The sequence below is a fragment of the Nerophis ophidion genome, linkage group LG05 (assembly GCF_033978795.1).
Source record: "Nerophis ophidion isolate RoL-2023_Sa linkage group LG05, RoL_Noph_v1.0, whole genome shotgun sequence".
In the NCBI taxonomy this organism is placed as follows: domain Eukaryota; kingdom Metazoa; phylum Chordata; class Actinopteri; order Syngnathiformes; family Syngnathidae; genus Nerophis; species Nerophis ophidion.
The window spans coordinates 18,028,342-18,052,708 of record NC_084615.1 but is presented as its reverse complement, the minus strand read 5'-3'; the positions used below and the strand labels follow the sequence as shown (position 1 = coordinate 18,052,708).

At 42.0% G+C, this 24,367-nt stretch overlaps 2 protein-coding genes and 1 long non-coding RNA gene across 5 annotated transcripts in view; 2 read left to right on the top strand and 1 right to left on the bottom strand.

The window, feature by feature from the left end:
* lnx2b (ligand of numb-protein X 2b) overlaps positions 1–6,022 on the bottom strand; it is a 65,049-nt gene extending 59,027 nt beyond the window's left edge. For 2 of the 3 annotated variants that reach the window (XM_061900261.1, XM_061900266.1), the window contains exons 1-2: positions 5,742–6,022; positions 5,637–5,687 (exon numbers count right to left, since the gene is read on the bottom strand). The gene's annotated coding sequence lies outside the window, so the exon portion shown is untranslated. The remainder of the gene's footprint in view (positions 1–5,636; positions 5,688–5,741) is intronic. The other variant, XM_061900265.1, reaches the window with a different exon arrangement.
* kdrl (kinase insert domain receptor like) overlaps positions 1–24,367 on the top strand; it is a 403,844-nt gene that overhangs the window by 362,080 nt on the left and 17,397 nt on the right. The window lies entirely within an intron of this gene.
* On the top strand, positions 5,515–9,094 carry LOC133552793 (uncharacterized). The gene is made up of 3 exons (XR_009806771.1): positions 5,515–5,856; positions 5,925–6,003; positions 7,494–9,094. It is a non-coding gene; the product is annotated as an uncharacterized LOC133552793 (long non-coding RNA).

The following is a 24,367-nucleotide window of genomic DNA, read 5'->3' as shown; positions in this document are numbered from 1 at the left end:
ATTTATTAAAGGTAAATTGAGCAAATTGGCTATTTCTGGCTATTTATTTAAGTGTGTATCAAACTGGTAGCCCTTCGCATTAATCAGTTCCCAAGAAGTAGCTCTCGGTTTCAAAAAGGTTGGTGACCCCTACCTTACAGGAACCACACACTCTGGACACAGGTGTGGACAATTTGCATTTATGTTACACACACACATGCACACACGCATACGCATACACACACACACACACACACACACACACACAAAACACTGTGTGTTTCCAGTAGGCTTATAAAACGCTATCGTGGGACCTCTGAGACTTATACAATTGTTGCAAAATTGTAATATGTGACCTTTAACATCTTATCCCAATCTAATGCCTCGCCATCAGGTGACAGTATGAGCTTTTCTTTTCTTTTTCCCCTCTGAGGGAATGTAAATGACTTCACAGCGTCCTTTAAGTCCTAAAGGGGATTACTAGTCTGGGGCCAAATGACTTCCTATGACTTATAGCGTTGATTATGAATCACATGTGCTGCCACACCCTCAAGAGAACTCAGGTGATGCTGGTATCCAGATGGATGATTTCACACGTGCGTCACGTGTGGAATTACCAGAAAGAGAAATTACACATTTATTGCGCAAGCGAAATGGCCGATTCAGCAACTATGAGTGACTGAAGGCTTGAAAGTGTCGGGTTTGAATCAATCGTTCCAGTCCATTTCAACTGTTAACAAAGCTGCAATTTGTGTTTGCAGCAATGTCAACGAGTACTTTTTATGACTCCTTCACTCAAAATGCTTTATGACGGGTAAACCCAAGCAGTTAGACTGCAAACAAGACTACATTCACACGTGTTTACATTTACAGCTCCTTGATAAAACACCAAGATAACACAATGTCTGCTCATATTTCCCATGACAACAGCCTTATACAAACTGTACTTTTTTTGTTATTTTTTCCTCAATTGTGGTGCATAGTTTTCTGGTGGCAGTGCGTCAAAGGAAATGAAGGTGAAACTAGTAGGGCTGTGAATCTTTGGGTGTCCCACAATTCGATTCAATATTGATTCTTGGGATCACGATTCGATTCAAAATCGATTTTTTTTTCAATTCAACACGATTCTCGATTCAAAAACGATTTTTTTTCCCGTTTTAAAAGGATTCTGTACTCATTCAATACATACGATTTCAGCAGGATCTACCCCAGTCTGCTGACATGCTAGCAGAGTAGTAGATTTTTGTAAAAAGCTTTTATAATTGTAAAGGACAATGTTTTATCAACTGATTGCAATAATGTATTTTTTTTAAACTATTAAACAAACCAAAAATATGACTTATTTTATCTTTGTGAAAACATTGGACACAGTGTGTTGTCAAGCTTATGAGATGTGATGCAAGTGTAAGCCACTGTGACTCTATTGTTCTTTTTTTTTTATTTTTATAAATGTCTAATGATAATGTCAATGAGGGATTTTTAATCACTGCTATGCTGAAATTATAACTAATATTGATACTTTTGTTGATAATAATCATTTTTGTTTCACTACTTTTGGTTTGTTCTGTGTCGTGTTTGTGTCTCCTCTCAATTGCTGTTTATTGCTGTTCTGAGTGTTGCTGGTTCAGGTTTGGTTTTGGAATTGGATTGCATTGTTATGGTATTGCTGCATATTGTTTTGTTGGATTGATAAAAATAAAAAAATAAAAAAATAGATTTTTTTAAAAATGAGAATCGATTCTGAATCACACACGTGAGAATCGCGATTCATATCCGAATCAATTTTTTCCCACACCCCTAGAAACTAGACATCGGAAAATGCTTAGAAAGGGTAGAAATGCAGACCAATTTCAGCCGCATAGTTGGTCTATACAGTATGCCAGGGATCCCCATACTATGCTTATCTAATCGATACTAAAACGTTCACATCGAGATCTTTACATATCACAAAATATTTTGATATCGCATCTGTTGAATTGTGACCTTAAGAACCATGGGACGTGGGAGGAAGCCCAAGTCAAAACCCAAAGAACTTGCAAAATCCACACGGCCATGACACAGACCAGTCATTCTCAAAGTGTGTACCAGTTCATACACAGGCTCCATCTATTGGTACACCAAAGAAGTCTGCAAATATGTACCGAAAATGGAGTTTCATTGATGATGATGTTTGTGCATTGGGTGTACTCTCACAGTGGCCAAAATATTAAATATACATGTTAAATCAAACCTCTGCCTTGTCTTTAATGAATACTTAGGCCTAATATGCTACAGTACTCAGTGGCCTATTGGTTAGAGCCATCACTTCCCTGCTTGGCATTCAGCATCAAGGGCAGGAATTGGGGGTTGAATCACCAAAAATGATTCCCGGGCGCGGCCACCGCTGCTGCTCACTGCTCCCCTCACCTCCCCGGGCGTGATCAAGGGTGATGGGTCAAATGCAGATAATAATTCCGCCACACTTAGTGTGTGTGTGTGTGTGTGTGTGTGTGTGTGTGTGTGTGTGTGTGTGTGTGTGTGTGTGTGTGTGTGTGTGTGACAATCATTGGTACTTTAACATTGTACTTTAACTTTATTTATGATTAGCACGGTGGTATAAGGGTTAGTGTATGTGCCTCACAATACGAATGTCCCTAGTTTAATCCCGAGCTCGGGATCTTTCTGTGTGGAGTTTACATGTTCTCCCCGTGACTGCGCGGGTTAACTCTGGGTACTCTACCTTCCTCCCACCTCCAAAGACATGCACCTGGGGATAGGCTCCTCCCACCTCCAAAGACATGCACCTGGGATAGGCTCCTCCCACCTCCAAAATCATGCACCTAAGGATAGGCTCGTCCCACCTCCAAATTCATGCACCTAAGGGTAGGTTGACTGGCGACACTAAATGGGCCCAAGTGTGTGAATGTTGTCTGACTATCTGTGTTAGCCCTGTGATGAGGTGGTGACTTGTCCAGGGTGTACCTCGCCTTATCGCCCGAATTCAGCTGAGATAGGCTCCAGCGACCCCAAATGGGACAAGCGGTAGGAAATGGATGGATGGATAGACCTTGTGTACGGACTATTTTAAATGTGTCCGTGAGTGTGAATGTTGTCTGTCTATCTGTGTTGGCCCTGTGATGAGGTGGCGACTTGTCCAGGGTGTACGCCGCCTTCCGCTTGAATGCAGCTGAGATAGGCTCTAGCAACCCCGAACGGGACAAGCGGTAGAAAATGGATGGATGGGCATTCACAAGTTATTGTGAAGCAACACACACATAAACATACTACACACATAACAAAACATACAAACGGTGTTTCTAATCGATCTAAAGCAGGGGTGTCCATACTTTTTCCACTTAGGGCCGCAGACTGAAAAATCAAAGCAAGTGGCGGCCATTTAAAAAAAAAAAATTTTTTTAAACAAATACAATACATGTTTAACCAATATACATTTAGGCCACCACTCAGGCTTGTATTAATATTAAAAATGTGTCATTATTCAGTATTATTTTTTTTATTATTATTCCAGTTTTAAATATGTAGATCAACATTAGGTCTATATGGCAATATAAGGATTTTAAAGATTTAAGTTGTATGCTCTTTTTGTCACACAAAAAAAGTTTTTTTTAATGGAAAAAGACACAAAATAAGCAATATTTTAACCCGATAACTTTTTTTTGTGGAATATTTGAGATTATATAATAAAAGGAGCATTAAAAAGGTAAATAACTCATAACACCATTTATTTTAATTCATTATTATTTTTGTGAGCAATGACACTTGAAAACTAATCACACTAAAATTATTGGGGATCCAAAAGGGTCCTACTCATTAAAGTGTCAGAAAAAAAATTAAAACATTTTTTACTGTTTACTTTTTACACAATAATCTCGAGATCAACTTCAGATCCATCCGTCAGTTATGAATTTTATCGTTGTTTATGTTTTTTATTTGTTCATTTTAGGCCCTTCTTTAAAGCTCAGTTTTTTACATGGCAAACAACAAATATGCAACATTTTCTCTCAAAGTGGAACATTTAACGTGACGTAATTGGAGCCTTTAATAGGTCAAAAATTCATAATGACATTGATTTTGATTCATTATTATTTTTTAAAGAACGAAACAGCCTGCACGGCAGCTTTGTGTTATTAGAGTAAACATTGCAACATTTTCTTGTTACATGTCACCATTTGCTCCTTTATATCACTTTTTAATAGGGCTGCGAATCTTTGGGTGTCCCACGATTCGATTCAATATCGATTCTGGGGTCGCGATTCGATTATATATCGATTTTCTTTCGATTCAACGCGGTTCTCGATTCAAAAACGTTATTTTTCCGATTCAAAACGATTCTGTATTCTTCAATACATAGGATTTCAGCAGGATCTACCCCAGTCTGCTGACATGCTAGCAGAGTAGTAGATTTAAAAAAAAAAAGCTTTTATAATTGTAAAGGACAAGGTTTTATCAACTGATTGCAATAATGTAAATTTGTTTTAACTATTAAACGAACCAAAAATATGACTTAGTTTATCTTTGTGAAAATATTGGACACAGTGTGTTGTCAAGTTTATGAGATGCGATGCAAGTGTAAGCCACTGAGACACTATTGTTATTTATTTTTATTTTTATAAATGTCTAATGATAATGTCAATGAGGGATTTTTAATCACTGCTACGCTGAAATTAAAACTAATATTGATACTGTTGTTGATAATACTACTTTTGGTTTGTTCTGTGTCGTGTTTGTGTCTCCTTTCAATTGCTCTGTTTATTGCAGTTCTGAGTGTCGCTGGGTCAGGTTCTGTTTTGGAATTGGATTGCATTGTGATGGTATTGCTGTGTATTGGTTTGTTGGATTTATATAAAAAAAATAAAAAATAAAAATAAAAATAATAATTTTAATCTTTTTTTTTTTAAATGAGAATAGATTCTGAATCGCACAACGTGAGAATCACGATTCGTATTCGAATCGATTTTTTCCCACACCCCTACTTTTATGTTTAAAAAATGTTTCGATCGTATTTTTAAAATGTGCCGTGGGGCCGTTAAAAAATTACCTGAGGGCCGCAAATGGCCCCCCGGCCGCACTTTGGACACCCCTGACCTAAAGGCATTTAAGACTGGTAACAGCAATACTATTTGTTAAAAAATGTAATAGATTACTTCTACAATGAATAGATTACTTCTATAAGTAACCACACACAAAGGCAGCAGTAGGTTGAGTTCCATGTCCATCCATCCATCCATTTTCTACCGCTTATTCCCTTTGGGGTCGCGTGCCTATCTCAGCTACAATCAGGCGGAAGGCGGTGTACACCCAGGACAAGTCGCCCCCTCGTGAAATGGAAAGTTGCCACTTTTAGGACAGCCTGCGTGTTTATCACCCGCCTCATAAATAACTCATTGTCTCCATGTCAACGCCGGCCCTTGTTCCTCCGTTTATAAATAAATGAAGCAGAAGATGTTAAATTAAGCAAAAAGGTCAACAATTGCAACTCGTCACGTTCCACTTCCTGGATCAACAAACCTTCACTGAAGCATTTACGACACGACAGACGTTTTGTAATGGAAACCATATTTAACTATAAACGTCGTCTTTGTGTCATTTTTTTTTTTTTTTATCAAAAGCAATTCTTGTACACATAAGTGTTAAGGTTGGACCGAAACTCGGCTTACCTGGAAAGTTGTTGTGTGTTGTTGTCCCCGGAAGTAGCGAACTCGGCTTACCTGTAAAGTTATTTTTTTTAGTTGTTGTCACCGGAAGTAGCGAACTCGGCTTACCTGTAAAGTTTTATTTGTTGTTGTTGTCCACCGGAAGTAGTCAACCTGTCTGTCGTGGTTTTTTTGGGGGGGTTTTTTGTAACTCCAAAAAGAAACAAATTATGGCGTCTTCACGGTGAGTTTGTTGCTATTGTATGTCGCCGTTTGAGAAATATTAATCCCGACGTCTCGTTCCAGGTGTAGTTCTTCAACCTGTTCGAGCGGGAAGAGGTTTTCCATGAGCACACAGACGCTAACTTGGAGGAGGATGACGTGAACGCAGGTGCACTAACAACATGGCGTCTTTGTTATGCTACTTTTTTTTTTCTTTTTTTTTTTAAACCACAAGCATATATTTATAATTATTTCAACAATAAGGAAAGGAAACAAAAGCAAAAACAGAGTATTAAATATTAATAAATTAAAAAAGATAAATAAAAAAAGACATTAAGGGCTACTTGAATTGAGATTTTCATATTTAAACGAGGATACCGTATTTCCTTGAATTGCCGCCAGGGCGCTAATTAATTTAAAACCTCTTCTCACTCCTGCGCTTACCAAAGGCATGCGGTAAAAGTAAGCATGCGCTAATTATTTTAAAACCTCTTGTCACTCCAGCACTTACCAAAGGCATGCAGTAAACATTTGAGTGTGATGTAAGGATACCATCATGAAAAGCACATTTAATAGAAAAAAATGTTATTATGGTCTTACATTTACTCATAAATATAGTCCATGCCAGCTCCTTCTTATCAAAAGCATCCTTAACTTGTTTATAGAAATCTTCCTTATCATTCTTCAGTTTTAAGAGTCTCTCTGTCTCGATGTAGATCTTCCTTTATTACCTCCTGCTTCGATTGGAAGTCCAGTTTAGAAAACTGCTATCAGAAGGTCCGTCCCAGCACATATCATGTCGCTCATTTCACTTATTCATCAGCCGAGTAGTCGCAAGAAGGCTCACTAGCGCCCTCTACCACCAGGAGGTGGGAGTCATTTAATGACTCATATTTGACACACGCAGCTACGGTATATTAATTAAACATAGCTGCTTACTGTTCTTTTTAGCATATTCAATAGCTTGGACTTTAAATCCTACTGAATAGCTCTTAATCTTCTTCCCTTTATGCGATTTCAAATTACCGGTATTGAAATCAGCCTCCTCCATTTTTAAAATGATGACAGGGGAAATGTCACTCGTGACATCGCTAGTTTGACCCGGCGGTATTTCTAAGCATGCGCTAATTATTTTGCGAAGCGAGTTTGACCCAGCAGTAATTCAAGGCAGGCGCATACTATATGCCCTGTGGCAGTTTAAGGAAATACGGGCAGGTCAATTCTATTTGTCATACTTGATAATTTTGCGATATTGCCATATTTTTGCTGAAAGGATTTAGTAGAGAACATCGATGACAAAGTTTGCAACTTTTGGTCGCTAATAAAAAAGCCTTGCCTGTACCGGAAGTAGCAGACGATGTGTGCGTGACGTCACGGGTTGTGCAGCTCCTCACATCTGAACATTGTTTATAATCATGGCCACCAGCAGTAAGAGCAATTCGGACACCGAGAAAGCGACAATTTCCCCATTAATTTGAATGAGGATGAAAGATTCGTGGATGAGGATATTGAGAGTGAAGGACTAGAACAAAATAATTATAATAAATAAAATAAAAAGCGACGGCTCCGGGCGGCGGCAGTGTGAGCGTTTCAGATGTAATTAGACACATTTACTAGGATCATTCTGGAAGATCTCTTATCTACTTATTGTTTTAATAGTGTTTTAGTGAGATTGTAAAGACATACCTGAAAATCGGATGGCTGCGGTGAACACGCCAGTGTCTCAGAGAGAAGCCGAGGAGCCAAGATCACAGCTGCCTTTTTTGACAGCTACTGCAGGAGGACGCTTAATCCACTGATGTCTCCGGTAAGATATACATATCACAATTTTCCCATCCAAAAATAAATCAAGTTTATGAGTTTCAACATCAAATATGTTGTCTGTGTTGTGCATTCAACTGAATATGGATTGAAAAGGATTTGCAAATCATTGTATTCCGTTTATATTTACATCTAACACAATTTCCCAACTTATATGGAAACGGGGTTTGTACTTTTACTCAAGTAAATATTTGGGTGACTACTCCTTACTTTTACTTGAGTAATACATCTCTGAAGTAACAGTACTCTTACTTGAGTACAATTTCTGGCTACTCTACCCACCTCTGTTGATATCACTAAATCACCTTCTGTCACATACGCTTGCACCTCCTGGTACCCCAGCACCTCCAAAACCCTCAAATCTAGACTCCAAACATCCCAGAACAAGCTAGTCCGGTTACTTTTAGACCTCCACCCCAGATCACACCTCAATCCAACCCACTTCTCCAAAGTGGGGCTGGCTCAGGCTGGAGGACAGAGTAAAACAACTTGCACTGAGCCTAGTCTATAAAATCTGCTACACCTCCTTGATACCGAAGTACATGTCAAGCTACTTCCTTAACGACCGCCATAACCACAACACCAGGGGGAGCTCCACAAACCACGTTAAACCCAGATTCCGATCTAACAAAGGTCTTAACTCATTCTCCTTCTATGCCACATCAATGTGGAATGCACTCCCAACAGGTGTAAAAGTAAGTGCATCTCTATATTCCTTCAAAACCGCTCTAAAACAACACCTCCAGGCAACTTCAACACTTTACTAATACTCTCCTCCATTCACATCCCATCTCCCCGGATTATAAACAACTCAAATGTACTTCTAATGTATATACTTGTTCTTATGCTATCTGAACTCACTATTTTCTCTGCTGGCTGTACATATCCTACTAAATAAGACCTACAGTGTTTCAATGTCCACATTTCTCTGTTGATGCAATTGTTGATGACTGAAGTACTGATATCAACCAAAGCTACCCATCCCACCCCCCGGATTGTAAATAATGTAAATAATTCAATGTACATACTATGATGATTAACTTGTGTGATGACTGTATTATGTTGATAGTGTATATTTGTACCATGAATTGATTAACGTGGACCCCGACTTAAACAAGTTGAAAAACTTATTCGGGTGTTAGTGGTCAGTTGTACGGAATATGTACTGAACTGTGCAATCTACTAATAAAAGTATCAATCAATCAATCAAAAAACTTACTAGACAGTAATGGATTATAAAATACAGTATGGCCAAAATAATGCAATTTATCACCGCAAATAAATCCTGACTTTTATGACAAACGGCGACAGAAAGTTAAGGCTGTCGGTATCACTTTCTGCCGGCTGATGGAATGCAGCGTTGTCACCAGCTCACTGAGCGACCTGGCGTCAGCAAATGTCGCTTTGTTTCCGAGCTTTCCTTCCCCGGCTGTAAATCGTGCAAGGAAAAGGGGGGGCGGGGGGGGGGGGTGCTTTCACAGAGACGTTTTACGGCACAAGGACTTCCCTTCCGTCCTGCAGGGGGTACCATGCTTGACACCGTTCTTGTGTCACAGCCCTTTTAACTGGCACATGCCCCCGCAATCCCAGCCACCCGCCCCCCTCCCCAAAAAAAAGTAGCTGTTTCCCTTGCAGGCATTATCAGATGTCTACTCTTGTTTTTCTTTTGGCATCTAGTGACTTGAGTGACACTTCAAATTGTCATTACCTCTGTAGGCCAGTAACACGTAATTATACACAAGCTGCTATAAGTGACATCATGAAATTTAAAAAAGTCAAGAATGGACCCATGTTTTATAGTAATATAAAATGTATCTAGACGGTGGACGTGTTTAAATGAGCAAACTGCGATTATTCACATTAAAAACATTTTTTTACGGTATTAGCTTTCACTGTTATGCTGATGACACCCAAGTCTACATGCCCCTAAAGCTGACCAACACGCCGGACTGTAGTCAGTTGGAAGCGTGTCTTAATGAAATCAAACAATGGATGTCCGCTAATTTTTTGCAACTTAACGCCAAAAAAACAGAAATGCTGATTATCGGTCCTGCTAGACACCGACCTCTATTTAATAATACGACTTTAACATTTGACAACCAAATAATAAAACAAGGTGACTCGGTAAAAAATCTGGGTATTATCTTCGACCCAACTCTCTCCTTCGAGTCACACATTTAAAGCGTTACTAAAACGGCCTTCTTTCATCTCCGTAATATCGCTAAAATTCGCTCCATTTTGTCCACTAAAGACGCCGAGATCATTATCCATGCGTTTGTTACGTCTCGTCTCGATTACTGTAACGTATTATTTTCGGGTCTCCCCATGTCTAGCATTAAAAGATTACAGTTGGTACAAAATGCGGCTGCTAGACTTTTGACAAGAACAAGAAAGTTTGATCACATTACGCCTCTACTGGCTCACCTGCACTGGCTTCCTGTGCACTTAAGATGTGACTTTAAGGTTTTACTACTTATAAAATACTACACGGTCTAGCTCCATCCTATCTTGCAGATTGTATTGTACCATATTTCCCGGCAAGAAATCTGCGTTCAAAAGACTCCGGCTTATTAGTGATTCCTAAAGCCCAAAAAAATTCTGCGGGCTATAGAGCGTTTTCCGTTCAGGCTCCAGTACTTTGGAATGCCCTCCTGGTAACAGTTCGAGATGCTACCTCAGTAGAAGCATTTAAGTCTCACCTTAAAACTCATCTGTATACTCTAGCCTTTAAATAGACCTCCTTTTTAGACCAGTTGATCTGCCGCTTCTTTTCTTTTTTCTCCTATGTCCCCCCCTCCCTTGTGAAGGGGGTCCGGTCCGATGACCATGGATGAAGTACTGACTGTCCAGAGTTGAGACCCAGGATGGACCGCTCGTCGGGACCCAGGATGGACCGCTCGCCTGTGTATCGGTTGGGGACATCTCTACGCTGCTGACCCGCCTCCGCTTGGGATGGTTTCCTGTGGACGGGACTCTGGCTGCTGTCTGGGATCCGCTTTGAACTGAAGTCTCGCGGCTGTGTTGGAGCCACTATGGATTGAACTTTCACAGTATCATGTTAGACCCGCTTGACATCCATTGCTTTCGGTCCCCTAGAAGGGGGGGGGGGGGGGGGTTTGCCCACATATGAGGTCCTCTCCAAGGTTTCTCATAGTCAGCATTGTCACTGGCGACCCACTGGATGTGAATTCTCCCTGCCCACTGGGTGTGAGTTTTCCTTGCCCTTTTGTGGGTTCTTCCGAGGATGTCGTAGTCGTAATGGTTTGTACAGTCCTTTGAGAAATTTGTGATTTGGGGCTATATAAATAAACATTGATTGATTTTTATAGTTTGTATAGTAGGACTGGGCGATAGGGCCTTTTATTAATATCTCCATATTTTGAGGCCATGTGACGATACACCATATATATCTCCATATTTTGCCTTAGCCTTGAATGAACACTTGATGCATATAATCACAGCAGTATGATGACTCTGTGTGTCTACATTCAAACATTCTTCTTCATACTGCATTGATATATGCTCATTTTAAAATTTCATGCAAAGAGGGAAATCACAACTAAAAGTGTATTTATTAAACAGTTATTAAATATTCATGTCAACAGAACGTGCAAGATTGTCAGAGACATTTTAAAACAAGCACTTTTGTGCATGATGTCACTAAGATGACATATCAAAACAACACTAAACCAAAGTGCACTTTTTGTACAGAACGCCACTGCAATAGTTTAAAACAAATAAAGTGCACTTTTGTGCATGATGTCACACAAGATATTTCAATAAGTGTCAAATAAAAATGAGCTGCATGATAGAAATTTTAAATAGTGTATGTTCTTCGCTATGTGGTAGGTTCCTGCGGACGTTACCTTCTTATGTTGTTGACTATTTTTTTCGTACGGTGTTGATCTGGAAATGGTTGCCTCGGAGATGTTGACATGCAGAGTTTCAAGCACTCTTCATTCTCTAGCACAGGGGTGCCCATTACGTCGATCGTGAGCTACCAGTCGATTGTAGAGGGTGTCAGTCGATCGTCAGCCAGGCATTAAAAAAATACACCTAAAAATTAGTGATCATCAATCTTCACTAAGACGTCACTTTCGTCATTTGATTGACATTCACCGCACCCGAAGATCTTCTGAGATAACACTGGTTGGTCGAGGGGAAGGCGAGAAACACTTTTTATTTCAATGCATCGTACCTGCCGTCACAACGCTAAAGACCGACTGCACAGTTCCTGTCTCCGCAATAAAGGCGCTGCTTCATCCTGCCTGCGCTAACAAAATAAAAGTCTCAAAAAACTGGCGTGCACGGAGTTTGCCGCCATTGTATTTCTTGTAAAGTTTATAAAAACAAGTATGGAAGCTAAACAAATAAGATGCCAAAAACCAACCGCTCTCATGTGGTATCAAACAGAAAGGAGCACTTTTTTTCTCCTCCATTTGAAAACGTGGACGTTATCAGCACTACTGTCTGATTCCAATTAATGCAAGTCATCAGAATCAGGTAATACTCCAACTTATATTCTTGTCTTCATGAAAGAAAATAATTTATACGTGTTGAACATGCTTGTATTATTACTAAACACCTTTCCCTTGTTAACAAAAAGGTCTATATAGGAATGAGGTAGATCCCCTCGACTTGGTCAAGTGAAAAGTAGCTCGCCTGCAGTATAACTTTGGGCACCAATGCTCTAGCACATAGGTGTCAAACTCTGGGCCGCGGGCCAAATTTGGCCCGCCGTGTAATTTCACTCGGCCCTTGAGGCAATATCAAATTAACATTAGAGCTGGCCCGCCGCTGTAAAACCGCATTCACCCCTCACACTCTTACGTGCCAACTCTCTCGATTTTCACGAGAGACTCCCGAAGTTCAGTGCCCCTCCCGAATTTCATCCCGGACAACAACATTTGGGGTGGTCTTTAAAGTCACTGCCTTTGGCGTTCTCTACATCCTGTCTCCACGTCCGCTTTTCCTCTATACAAACAGCGTGCCGGCCCAGTCACATAATATATGCGGCTTATACACACACAAGTGAATGCAAGGCATACTTGGTCAACAGCCATACAGGTCACACTGAGGATGGCCATATAAATAGCTTTAACACTGTTACAAATATGCGCCACACTGTGAACCCACACCAAACAAGAATGACACATTTCGGGAGAACATCCGCACCGTAACACAACATAAAAACAACAGAACAAATACCCGGGACGCTACAATATACACCCCCCGCTATCACCAAACCCCGTCCACCTCAACCCCACCGCCGAAAAGACGCCTTCAATTTTTATTTAAATTTTATTTGATGTGCCATTGATATTTTTTAATTATTATTATTATTTGAAACTCGATTTTGCATGTCACTATAAAGTTATATAAGCCTTGCTTGTTCAATATTCAATGCAAAACTTGTTTGGGTCCCTATTAAAAGGTTAATTTGTTCAACCTCGGCCCCCCGGCTTTGTTCGGTTTTAAATTTTGGCCCACTCTGTATTTGAGTTTGACGCCCCTGAACTAGCAGGTGACTTTTCTAATGATGCTACAAATTAGCAGTAATGCTACTTTTTGTAGCAACGCTTTTGCCCAACACTTGACAAATCACGGTTGTCTGTTCGACATCTTCCCGCTTGAAGCCAAACCACCGCCAGACGATGGACCCCCTGCTGTTTTTCTTGGAAATTAATTCTTCCTTCATTTGTTACCAGATTGGCACCTTCTTTCTCTCGTATTACCGCTCGCACCACAGCTAACGTTACCCATGCCGCTACCTCTCTGCTCCAGGAGGGCGTGTACGTTTGTGACGTATGTACGAGGTGCGCTTGTTTTTTCTCTGTGAGAAGCAGAGACAACAAAGAGTGATAAGTGTAATGCCCGCAGCTAAACTTATTCTCGAATGACACCATATAGTCATTTTCTACATCGCACAAACCCGCGATATATCCAGTATATTCCATATATCGCCCAGTCCTATTTACATATGCATAAAAATGTGTTTTCTTTTGTGTATTTTTTTTGTTTGTTTATGACAACCTTTTTCTTAAAACACAATATAGAATGTGAGATCTAACAGGATAATTTATATGATTTGTTTTCAAAATGCTTACAAAAAAGAGGGACCCCAAAAATGTACTTTTTTATTACTTGATGGGGTCCCCGGGACCCCGTTTTGAAAATTTGTAGTGCCAACACTGTCAGAGTATTGGTGCATGCAAAACAGCTGTGTTCTAATACTAATCAAATAAAAGTTAAAGTATTGTCTGCATTCGACCCATCACCCTTGATCACCCCCTGGGAGGTGAGGGGAGCAGTGAGCAGCAGCGGTGGCCGTGCCTGGGAATCATTTTTGGTGATTCAATCCCCAATTCCAACCCTTGATGCCGAGTGCCAAGCAGGGAGGTAATGGCTCCCGTTTTTATCGTCTTTGGTATGACTCGGCCGGGGGTCTTAGATCATTCATTTGTGAGCTGGATCTGGCCCTTGGGCCTTGACACATAGGGAGTAGACGCACGTTTTATAGCAGCGTATTAAACGGCTAAAAATGTACCATTATGAACTACAGTACAGGTGTAAAAACAAAAAGTAAAAAACTGCATAAGTCTTTACTTTGATTTTCATTGCCTGTTAAGTGTAGACATCAATTTTTTCACACATGTATATTAAATACGTTTAGAAAATTGAACATTTGTACAAATCCTACAAGTTTAAAAATAAAACAAACATCCATCAAATATATCCATCCGTCCATCCATTTTCTACCGCTTGTCCCTTTTGGGTCACGGGGGGCGCTGGTGCCTATCTCAGCTACAATCGGGCAGAAGGCGGGATACACCCTGGACAAGTTGCCACCTCATCGCAGGGCCAACACAGATAGACAGACAACATTCACACTCACATTCACACACTAGGGACCATTTAGTGTTGCCAATCAACCTATCCCCAGGTGCATGTCTTTGGAAGCGGGAGGAGCCTATCCCCAGGTGCATGTCTTTGGAGGTGGGAGGAGCCTATCCCCAGGTGCATGTTTTTAGTAGCGGGAGGAGCCTATCCCCAGGTGCATGTCTTTGGAGGTGGGAGGAGCCTATCCCCAGGTGCATGTTTTTAGAAGTGGGAGGAGCCTATCCCCAGGTGCATGTTTTTAGAAGCGGGAGGAGCATATCCCCAGGTGCATGTCTTTGGAAGTGGGTGGAAGCCGGAGGGAACCCACTCAGTCACCTGGAGAACATGCAAACTCCACACAGAAAGATTCCGAGTGCAGGATCGAACACTGGACCTTTGTATTGTGAGGCAAACGCACCAACCACTGTGCCACCGTGCTGCTCGTATGTAGATGTATGCAGTTATAAACAGTCATTCACTTTCTTCTTTCCATGATGGATCTAAACTTTACCGTTGCAAGTATTTTTTTTTCTATGTTTTTATGGTAATATTTTCACAATTGTTTATTTTATTTTTGGCCAAAGTGAGACAAAGAAAACAATCCGAAGTTGTCTTACTTTTTTGTTTTTTTGATGCCATGATTTGGGGCAGCACGGTGGTAGAGGGGTTAGTGCGTCTGCCTCACAATACGAAGGTCCTGAGTAGTCCTGGGTTCAATCCCAGGCTCGGGATCTTTCTGTGTGGAGTTTGCATGTCCTCCCCGTGAATGCGTGGGTTCCCTCCGGGTACTCCGGCTTCCTCCCACCTCCAAAAACATGCACATGGGGACAGGCTCCTCCCACTTCCAAAGACATGCACCTGGGGATAGGTTGATTGGCAACACTAAATGGTCCCTAGTGTGTGAATGTGAGTGTGAATGTTGTTTGTCTATCTGTGTGGGCCCTGTGATGAGGTGGCGACTTGTCTAGGGTGTACACCGCCTTCCGCCCGATTGTAGCTGAGATAGGCACCAGCGGCCCCGGCGACCCCAAAGGGAATAAGCGGTAGAAAATTGGATTGATGGATAATAATAAAAAAATAAAAAATAAAACAGCCTAATAGCTAGAACTAGTATGCATATATCTATAAAAAGGATGTTTTTGAAAAAAAAGGGTTTTTAAGCCTTTTTTAAAAGCATTCACAGTCTGTGGTGCCCTCAGGTGGTCAGGGAGAGCGTTCCACAGACTGGGAGCAGCGGAGCAGAAAGCCTCCCATAGTTTGTAGCTTAGTCCTCGGAGATTGGAGGAGGTTAGCCTGTCCGGAGCGGAGGTCTTGTGGAGGATTTGGGGGTGAGTAGGGAGACTTTGTATTCAATCTTGAGTGGAACGGGAAGCCAGTGAAGGGATTTGAGAATTGGTGTGATATGGTCGTATTTCCGCACTCTCATCAGGATCCTAGCAGCACTATTCTGTATGTATTGCAGCTTCTGGATGTTCTTGCTGGGGATCCAGACAAGAAGTGCGTTGGAGTCGTCGAGACTGGAGGAGACAAAGGCGTGGACCAGCCTCTCGGCATCAGACGGAGTAAGTGAAGGGCGGAGTTTAGCACTGTTCCTCAGTTTAAAAATAAAACAAAAAGTCCGCACTTTGATTTTTTTGTATTGCCTGCAAAGTATAGACACTCTTAAGAATGTACCATTAGGAACTATTGTACAGGTGTAAAAATAAGTTAAACACTGCCTAAGTCTTTACATTGATTTTCATTGCCTGTTGAGTGTGGACGCAAATGGAATAGTAGTATATAAAAGTGAGTGTGGACACTGGGGAGAAGATGTCATTTGTCCCATCGAAACAATACAACAAAACCCTTGCTTTGATTTTTATTGCCTCGTTAAGGAATGTACGAAATTAGTGCCGACACTCGAAAAATTTAACATTCTTACGAGTCACGCAAGTGTAAAAATAAGCTTGGAACAAAGAGAACATGCTGTCAACTCCCACACGTCCAATAATAATAAACAAAAAGTTCTCTAATTCACGGGTAGTCAAACTCTGGGCCCCGTGTAGTTTCATTAGGCCCTTGAGGCAATATCGAATTAACATTAGAGCTGCCCCACCGGTATTACAGTAACACTGCATTCCCCGTTGATACTCATACTTACCAACCCTCCGGATTTCTCCGAGAGACTCCCGAATTTCAGTCACCCTCCCGATAATCTCCCGGAGCAACTGTTCTCCCGATTTTCACTCAAACTAGTATGCATATTTCTATAAAAAGGCTTTTTTTTAAAGAAAGGTTTTTAAGCCTTTTTTTTATAAGCATCGGCAGTCTGTGGTGCCCTCAGGTGGTCAGGGAGAGGGTTCCACAGACTGGGAGCGGCGGAGCAGAAAGCCCTGTCTCCCATAGTTCGTTGGGCAACCATTCTCCCGAATTTATCCTGATTTCCACCCGGACAACAATATTGTGGGCATGTCTTAAAGGCACTGTCTTCGCCTCTGCCCGCAAAACGTTGTTCAAGCACCCATTTGTCAATTCCTTCCTTGAGCTGTAGCCTCTGAGCTTTTAGCCCGCGGTTAGTTTTTTTTTACTTTTCTTCATTTCAGCAAGAGCAGCCTCCGCTTTTCGCCAGTCTCTTAGTCTCTTAGTCTCTCGCTTACTTCAAACTTTCTTTCTGCTTGCTCGATTGCGTTTTCTGCTGCATATTTCACGACTTCCAGCTTGTAACCTGCAGTACATGATTTCCTTTTCGGTGCCATTTTTCTTCAGCCCATCTTAGTTTTTATAAGTTACCGCCAATGTTGAAATTATCAATTTTCACAGGCACGGAAGTAGTAGCAGTTAGCATCTTTTTTTTCACAATGCAAATTTTTATTGGTTGGCGCGCGTGTGTGTGTGTGTGTGTGTGTGTGTGTGTGTGTGTGTTGTGTGTGTGTATGTGTGTGTGTGTGTATGTGTGTCTGTCTGTGTCTGTGTGTCTGTGTGTCTGTGTGTGTGTGTGTGTGTGTGTGTGTGTGTGTGTGTGTGTGTGACGATTGCTGATATACGCCTAGTCTCTTACGTGGATGAGCAAAATAATATTATTTGATATTTTACGGTAATGTTTTAATAATTTGGCAGTCCAGAGTCGGGACCTGGGGTGGACCGCTCGCCTGTGAATCGGTTGGGGACATCTCTGTGCTGCTGACCTGTCTCCGCTCGGGATGGTCTCCTGATGGCCCCACTGCGGACTGGACTCTAACTATTATGTAAGATCCACTATAGACTGGACTCTAACTATTATGTTGGATCCACTATGGACTGGACTCTCACAATATTATGCTAGATCCACTATGGACTGGACTCTCACACTATTATGTTAGATCCACTATGGACTGGATTCTCACAATATTATGTTAGATCCCCTATGGACTGGACTCTCACACTATTATGTTAGATCCACTATGGACTGGACTCTCACAATATTATGCTAGATCCACTATGGACTGGACTCTCACATTATTATGTTAGATCCACTATGGACTGGACTCTCACAATATTATGATAGATCCACTATGGACTGGACTCTCACATTATTATGTTAGATCCACTATGGACTGAACTCTCATAATATTATGCTAAATCCACTATGGACTGGACTCTCACACTATTATGTTAGATCCACTATGGACTGGACTCTCACACTATTATGTTAGATCCACTATGGACTAGACTCTCATGCTATTATGTTAGATCCACTATAGACTGGACTCTAACTATTATGTTGGATCCACTTTGGACTGGACTCTCACACTATTATGTTAGATCTACTATGGACTGGACTCTCACACTATTATGTTAGAGCCACTATGGACTGGACTCTCACACTATTATGTTTAATCCACTATGGACTGGACTCTCACACTATTATGTTAGATCCACTATGGACTAGACTCTCATGCTATTATGTTAGATCCACTATAGACTGGACTCTCACACTATTATATTAGATCCACTATGGACTGGACTCTCACGCTATTATGTTACATCCACTATGGACTGAACTCTCACACTATTATGTTAGATCCACTATGGACTGGACTCTCACACTATTATGTTTTTAAGGCGGTCTGTTATAAAGTTTTTAGCATTCAATCAGACACTATTGTGAGTTTTTGTATTAATCCATCCATCTTATTCCGCTTATCCGAGGTTGGGTCGCGGGGGCAGCAGCCTAAGCAGAAAAGCCCAGACTTCCCTCTCCCCAGCCACTTCGTCCAGCTCTTCTCGGGGGATCCCCAGCCTGGAGACATAACATTCCCAACATGTCCTAGGTCTTCTCTGTGGCCTCCTACCAGTTGGAGGTGCCCTAAACACTTCCCTAGGGAGGCGTTCGGGTGGCATCCTGACCAGATGCCCGAACCACCTCATCTGGTTCCTCTCCATGTGGAGGAGCAGCGTCTTTACTTTGAGTTCCTCGCGGATGGCAGAGCTTCTCACCCTATCTCTAAGGGAGAGAAACTCATTTGGGCCGGTTGTACTCGTGATCTTATCCTTTCGGTCATAACCCAAAGCTCACGACCATAGGTGAGGATGGGAATGTAGATGGACCGGTAAATTGAGAGCTTTGCCTTCCGGCTCAGCTCCTTCTTCACCACAACGGATCGATACAGCGTCCGAATTACTGAAGACTCTGCACCGATCCACCTGTCGATCTCACAATCCTCTCTTTCCTCACTCGTGAACAAGACTCCGAGGTACTTGAACTCCTCCACTTGGAACAGGGTCTCCTCCCCAACCTGGAGATGGCACTCCACTCTTTTCCGGGCTAGAACCATGGACTCATCCCAGCCGCTTCACACTCTGCTGTGAACCGATCCAGTGAGAGCTAAAGATCCTACCCAGATGAAACCATCTGCAAAAAGCAGAGACCTAATCCTGCAGTCACCAAACCGGATCCCCTCAATGCCTTGACTGCGCCTAGAAATTCTGTCCATAAAAGTTATGAACAGAATCGGTGACAAAGGACAGCCTTGGCGGAGTCCAACCCTCACTGGAAACGTGTCCGACTTACTGCCGGCAATGCGGACTAGGCTCTGACACTGATCACACAGGGAGCGGACTGCCACAATCAGACAGTCCGATACCTCGTACTCTCTGAACACTCCCCACAGGACTTCCCGAGGGACACGGTCGAATGCCTTCTCTAAGTCCACAAAGCACATGTAGACTGGTTGGGCAAACTCCCATGCACCCTCAAGGACTCTGCCGAGAGTATAGAGCTGATCCACAGTTCCACGATCAGAACGAAAACCACACTGTTCTTGTTTTTGTATTAATGTTCCTAAAAATCAGAAACTGGCCCCCAGACCGACTTTTTTTCCTTAAATACGGCCCCCCGAGTGAAAATAATTGCCCAGGCCTGTAAAATAACTACAACCTGTGCAGTTTTGTGTTTCAAAGCTTGGTTGAGGAACACTGCCGCCTTGTGTACAAATGTGGTATGACAGCTCGGTTGTTTGGAAGTATTGGATTGCATTGGAAGTGTCGAGTTTATCATCAGACACTCATGCTTGATGTCGGTATAATCACTGATATTGTCTTTGGTGGCATAAGTCTGCTTTGGCAGAGTTGGATTTGTTGGTCCACAGCTGGGAAACTTGGTAGTGGGGTGAAAAAGTGGGAGACAAGGTAAACACGGGGCCAACAAAGCGCCACATCCTGGCCGCCGTCCTGGTGTGTGGGGGTCTATGCCCTGCAAACAGGGGAGATGTTGTTTGTCTTCCCTGGGATCGGTAAACATCCTCCACGCAAACCAGTTCCTTTGCGGAGAGAGCGGGCCGAGGGAAGAAAAGTCACACCAAGGGGGCCGGCAGCTGCACTCTCACTCCAGACACGTGTTTGAAGTCATCAAGACGTCTTATTGGATGGCTTTTCTCACAAGCCCACCACTGCAAAAAGTGAAATCTAAGTAAGATAAAGTATCTCAAATAAGGGTGATATTTGCTTATGGTAAGATCATTCTTCTCACTAAGCAGATTTTATGTTAGCGTGTTTTATTTGTTTTAAGGGTTTTGCTCCTAAATGATGTCAGTAAGATATTACAGCTTGTTGCTGAGGTGTGATGATCTATATTGAGTAAAACATACTTGAAACTAGAATATCAAGTGTTGCAAAGCTGTGTCGTCAACACTCACAAGTATAAAACTACTTTTTTAAAGTCATCATTTCTTACTACAAGCATGAAAAAAAAAATGTTGATGCCGAGCGCATATCCATCCATCCATCCATCCATTATCTACCGCTTATTCCCTTTTGCGGTCGCGGGGGGCGCTGGCGTCTATCTCAGCTACAATCGGGCGGAAGGCGGGCTACACCCTGGACAAGTCGCCATCTCATCACAGTGTCAACACAGATAGACGGACAACTTTCACACTCACATTCACACACTATGGTCAATTTAGTGTTGCCAATCAACCTATATATATATATATATGTCTTGATTGGATTGTCCAGAGAATAGTGCTCGATACCGTGGTAGAGCGCAATATGTAGGTGTGGGAAAAAAATCACAAGACTACTTCATCTCTACAGATCTGTTTCATGAGGGGTTCCCTCAATCATCAGGAGATTTTAATGGAAGCATTCACATACAATGGTTTGTATAGAGCACAGAGTGGGTGGGTACAAGCAGGCGTAGGGTGTGGTGATTGGCTCATGTGTTACCTAGGAGGTGTTTCCGTCTATGGCGGCATGTTGAAATGATTTCACTGCGCTTGTTGAGAGATGATAGATCTGGATGATATATAATAAACAGTTTCTCTTTTAAGCATAGGTTGCATCTTTTATTACCACTGTTGTAAGGTGTGCTGGATGCAAGAATTTGCCATGTTATTGAATATTCAACATTATTGTCTTTGAGGTTCCAAATGTGTTTGCTGAGTTCTGTAGAATTCTGCAAAGTCTGGTTTCTAAAGGAGGCGTTGTGATTATTCCATCTTGTTTTGAACGCTCCTTCGGTTAATCCTACGTACGTGTCGGATGTGTTAATGTCCTTGCGTATTACCTTTGCTTGGTAAACGACTGATGTCTGTAAGCACCTTCCGTTGAGAGGGCAATCAGGTTTCTTGCGACAGTTACATTCATTATTGGTTTCAGAGTCGTTTAGTCTGGGGGTAGGCAGTCCTTTTGCAATTGCTTTGTTGTGGTTTGAAATGATTTGTTGCATGTTATTCATACAGCTGTAGCTCAATTTAATGTTGTTCTTGTTGAATATTTTTCTTAGGGTGTTGCCTTTGGGGAAGTGTTTGTCGATCAGAGTGAGGAACTTGCGGCCGATGTTGGTTGAGACCTCACCCTTACCTATGAACCCACCCCAGGAAACCAACCAAAAAAGAGCAGAAAACGAAACAACATCATCTGGTACAATCCGCCATTCAGCAAAGACGTCTATATATATATGTATGTATATGTATATATATATACATATATATATATATATACACATATATATATATGTTATATATATATATATATATATATATATATATATATATATATATATATATATATATATCAGATGTATTAGTATATCCATCCATCCATCCATTTTCTACCTCTTGTTCCGTTCGGGGTCACGGGGGTGGTCGCTGGAGCCTATCTCAGCTGCATTCAGGTGGAAGGTGGAGTACACCCTGGACAAGTCGCCACCTCATCACAGGGCCAACACAGATTGACGGACAACATTCACACACTCGGGACCTATTTAGCCCCATTTAGTGTTGCCAATCAACCCATCCCCAGGTGCATGTTTTTATACATTTATATTCATCATTATTGTTATTATTTAAGCTATCATATGTATATACTACTAAATATAATATATTTGTGTTGCATTGCCATTTTTCGTTCATTTGAGGTGCAGAAAAAAGTTTAAATGTTTAAAAAAAAAAAAAAAAAGTCAAATCATTTACATTCTAATAAATGCTCATCATCAACATAACGTGTGTGCATTAATAAAACAAAAACATGGCACCCACAGTCCCTTCGCTGTCATGTGTGCTCTATTAAAGGGGCCGTGCAGAAACTACACCCACATTACTTAAAGTTCCGGGCACTGGATGCGGTCTGTATTTGATCAATTTGTATTAAACGATTAATTGAAGCAGTAGAATATAAATCTAAGCTTTTTTCTAATCAAATGAGTCGATTAATCGTTGGAGCCCTAATCTGGAACGCACCCGTGGACTAATAATTAAAAGGGCTCTTGTTTTTATGAGGTGAACATCTGCTGCTTTGCTCCAACTGTTGCTAAGCGGAAACCAAGGACGCTCCAGCTTGTCGTGCACCTCTCCACCCCCCTGCTCCTGGCCCTCTGTCCCTATGGCCGCTATAGAGAGGGATACAGAGCACCTTGCCCTGGGGAGGACAGCACGGCATTTAGATCAGGCCGCAGCTTGTTCCTGCTCCCCACCCCCCCAGGCCCTGTCTGGCCCCCAAATTACGGCTTTAATCAGTGACTTATGAGAGTGTTCTGCAGTCTGCACTGTCACTTTGCCTCCTGAAGTCTGCTGGTTATTATGCTTCCTATGAGCACACTGCAAAAAGTGAAATCTAAATAAGATGAAATATCTCAAATAAAGGTGACATTTGATTATTTTCTGTCTGATAAGATAATTCTTGGGCTTCACGGTGGCAGAGGGGTTAGTGCGTCTGCCTCACAATACGAAGGTCCTGCAGTCCTGGGTTCAAATCCAGGCTCGGGATCTTTCTGTGTGGAGTTTGCATGTTCTCCCCGTGAATGCGTGGGTTCCCTCCGGGTACTCCGGCTTCCTCCCACCTCCAAAGACATGCACCTGGGGATAGGTTGATTGGCAACACTAAATTGGCCCTAGGGTGTGAATGTGAGTGTGAGTGTTGTCTGTCTATCTGTGTTGGCCCTGCGATGAGGTGGCGACTTGTCCAGGGTGTACCCCGCCTTCCGCCCGATTGTAGCTGAGATAGGCGGAATAAGCGGTAGAAAATGGATGGATGGATGGATAAGATCATTCTTCTCACTAAGAAGATTTTATGTTAGAGTGTGAGATTTTCTTATTCAAACGGGGATAGCAGGTCCATTCTATGTGTCATACTTGATCATTTCGCGATATTGCCATATTTTTGCTGGAAGGATTTAGTAGAGAACATCGACAATAAATTTCGCAACTTTTGGTCGCTAATAAAAAAGCCTTGCCTGTACCGGAAGTAGCAGACGATGTGCGCGTGGCGTCACGGGTTGTGGATCTCCTCACATCTGAACATTGTTTGCAATCATGGCCACCAGCAGCGAGAGCGATTCGGACCGAGAAAGCTACGATTTCCCCATTAATTTGAGCGAGGATGAAAGATTTGTGGATGAGGAAAGTTAGAGTGAAGCGCTAGAAAAAAAAAAATAATAAAATAAAGGCGAGGGCAGTCGGAGCGATTTAGGTGTTATTGGACACATTTACTAGGATAATTCTGCAAAATCACTTATCTGCTTATTGTGTTACTACTGTTTTAGTGAGATTATAAAGTCATACCTGAAAGTCGGAGGGGCATGGTGACCGCCAGTGTCTATAATGGAAGCCATGGAGGAGCCAAGAAAGTCGCAGCTGCCTCTGACAGCTGCAGGAGGACGCAAGCTCCGCTCATGTCTCCGGTAAGAGCCGACTTATTACCACAATTTTCTCCCCGAAACCTGCCGGTTGACACGTGGTCGGGAAACATTTTCGCTTTGACCGCTCTGTTCCATGTTAAAGCTTCACAACAAACAAAGAAACACCGGCTGTGTTTGTGTTGCTAAAGGCAGCTGCAATCCACCGCTTTCCACCAACAGCATTCTTCTTTGACGTCTCCAT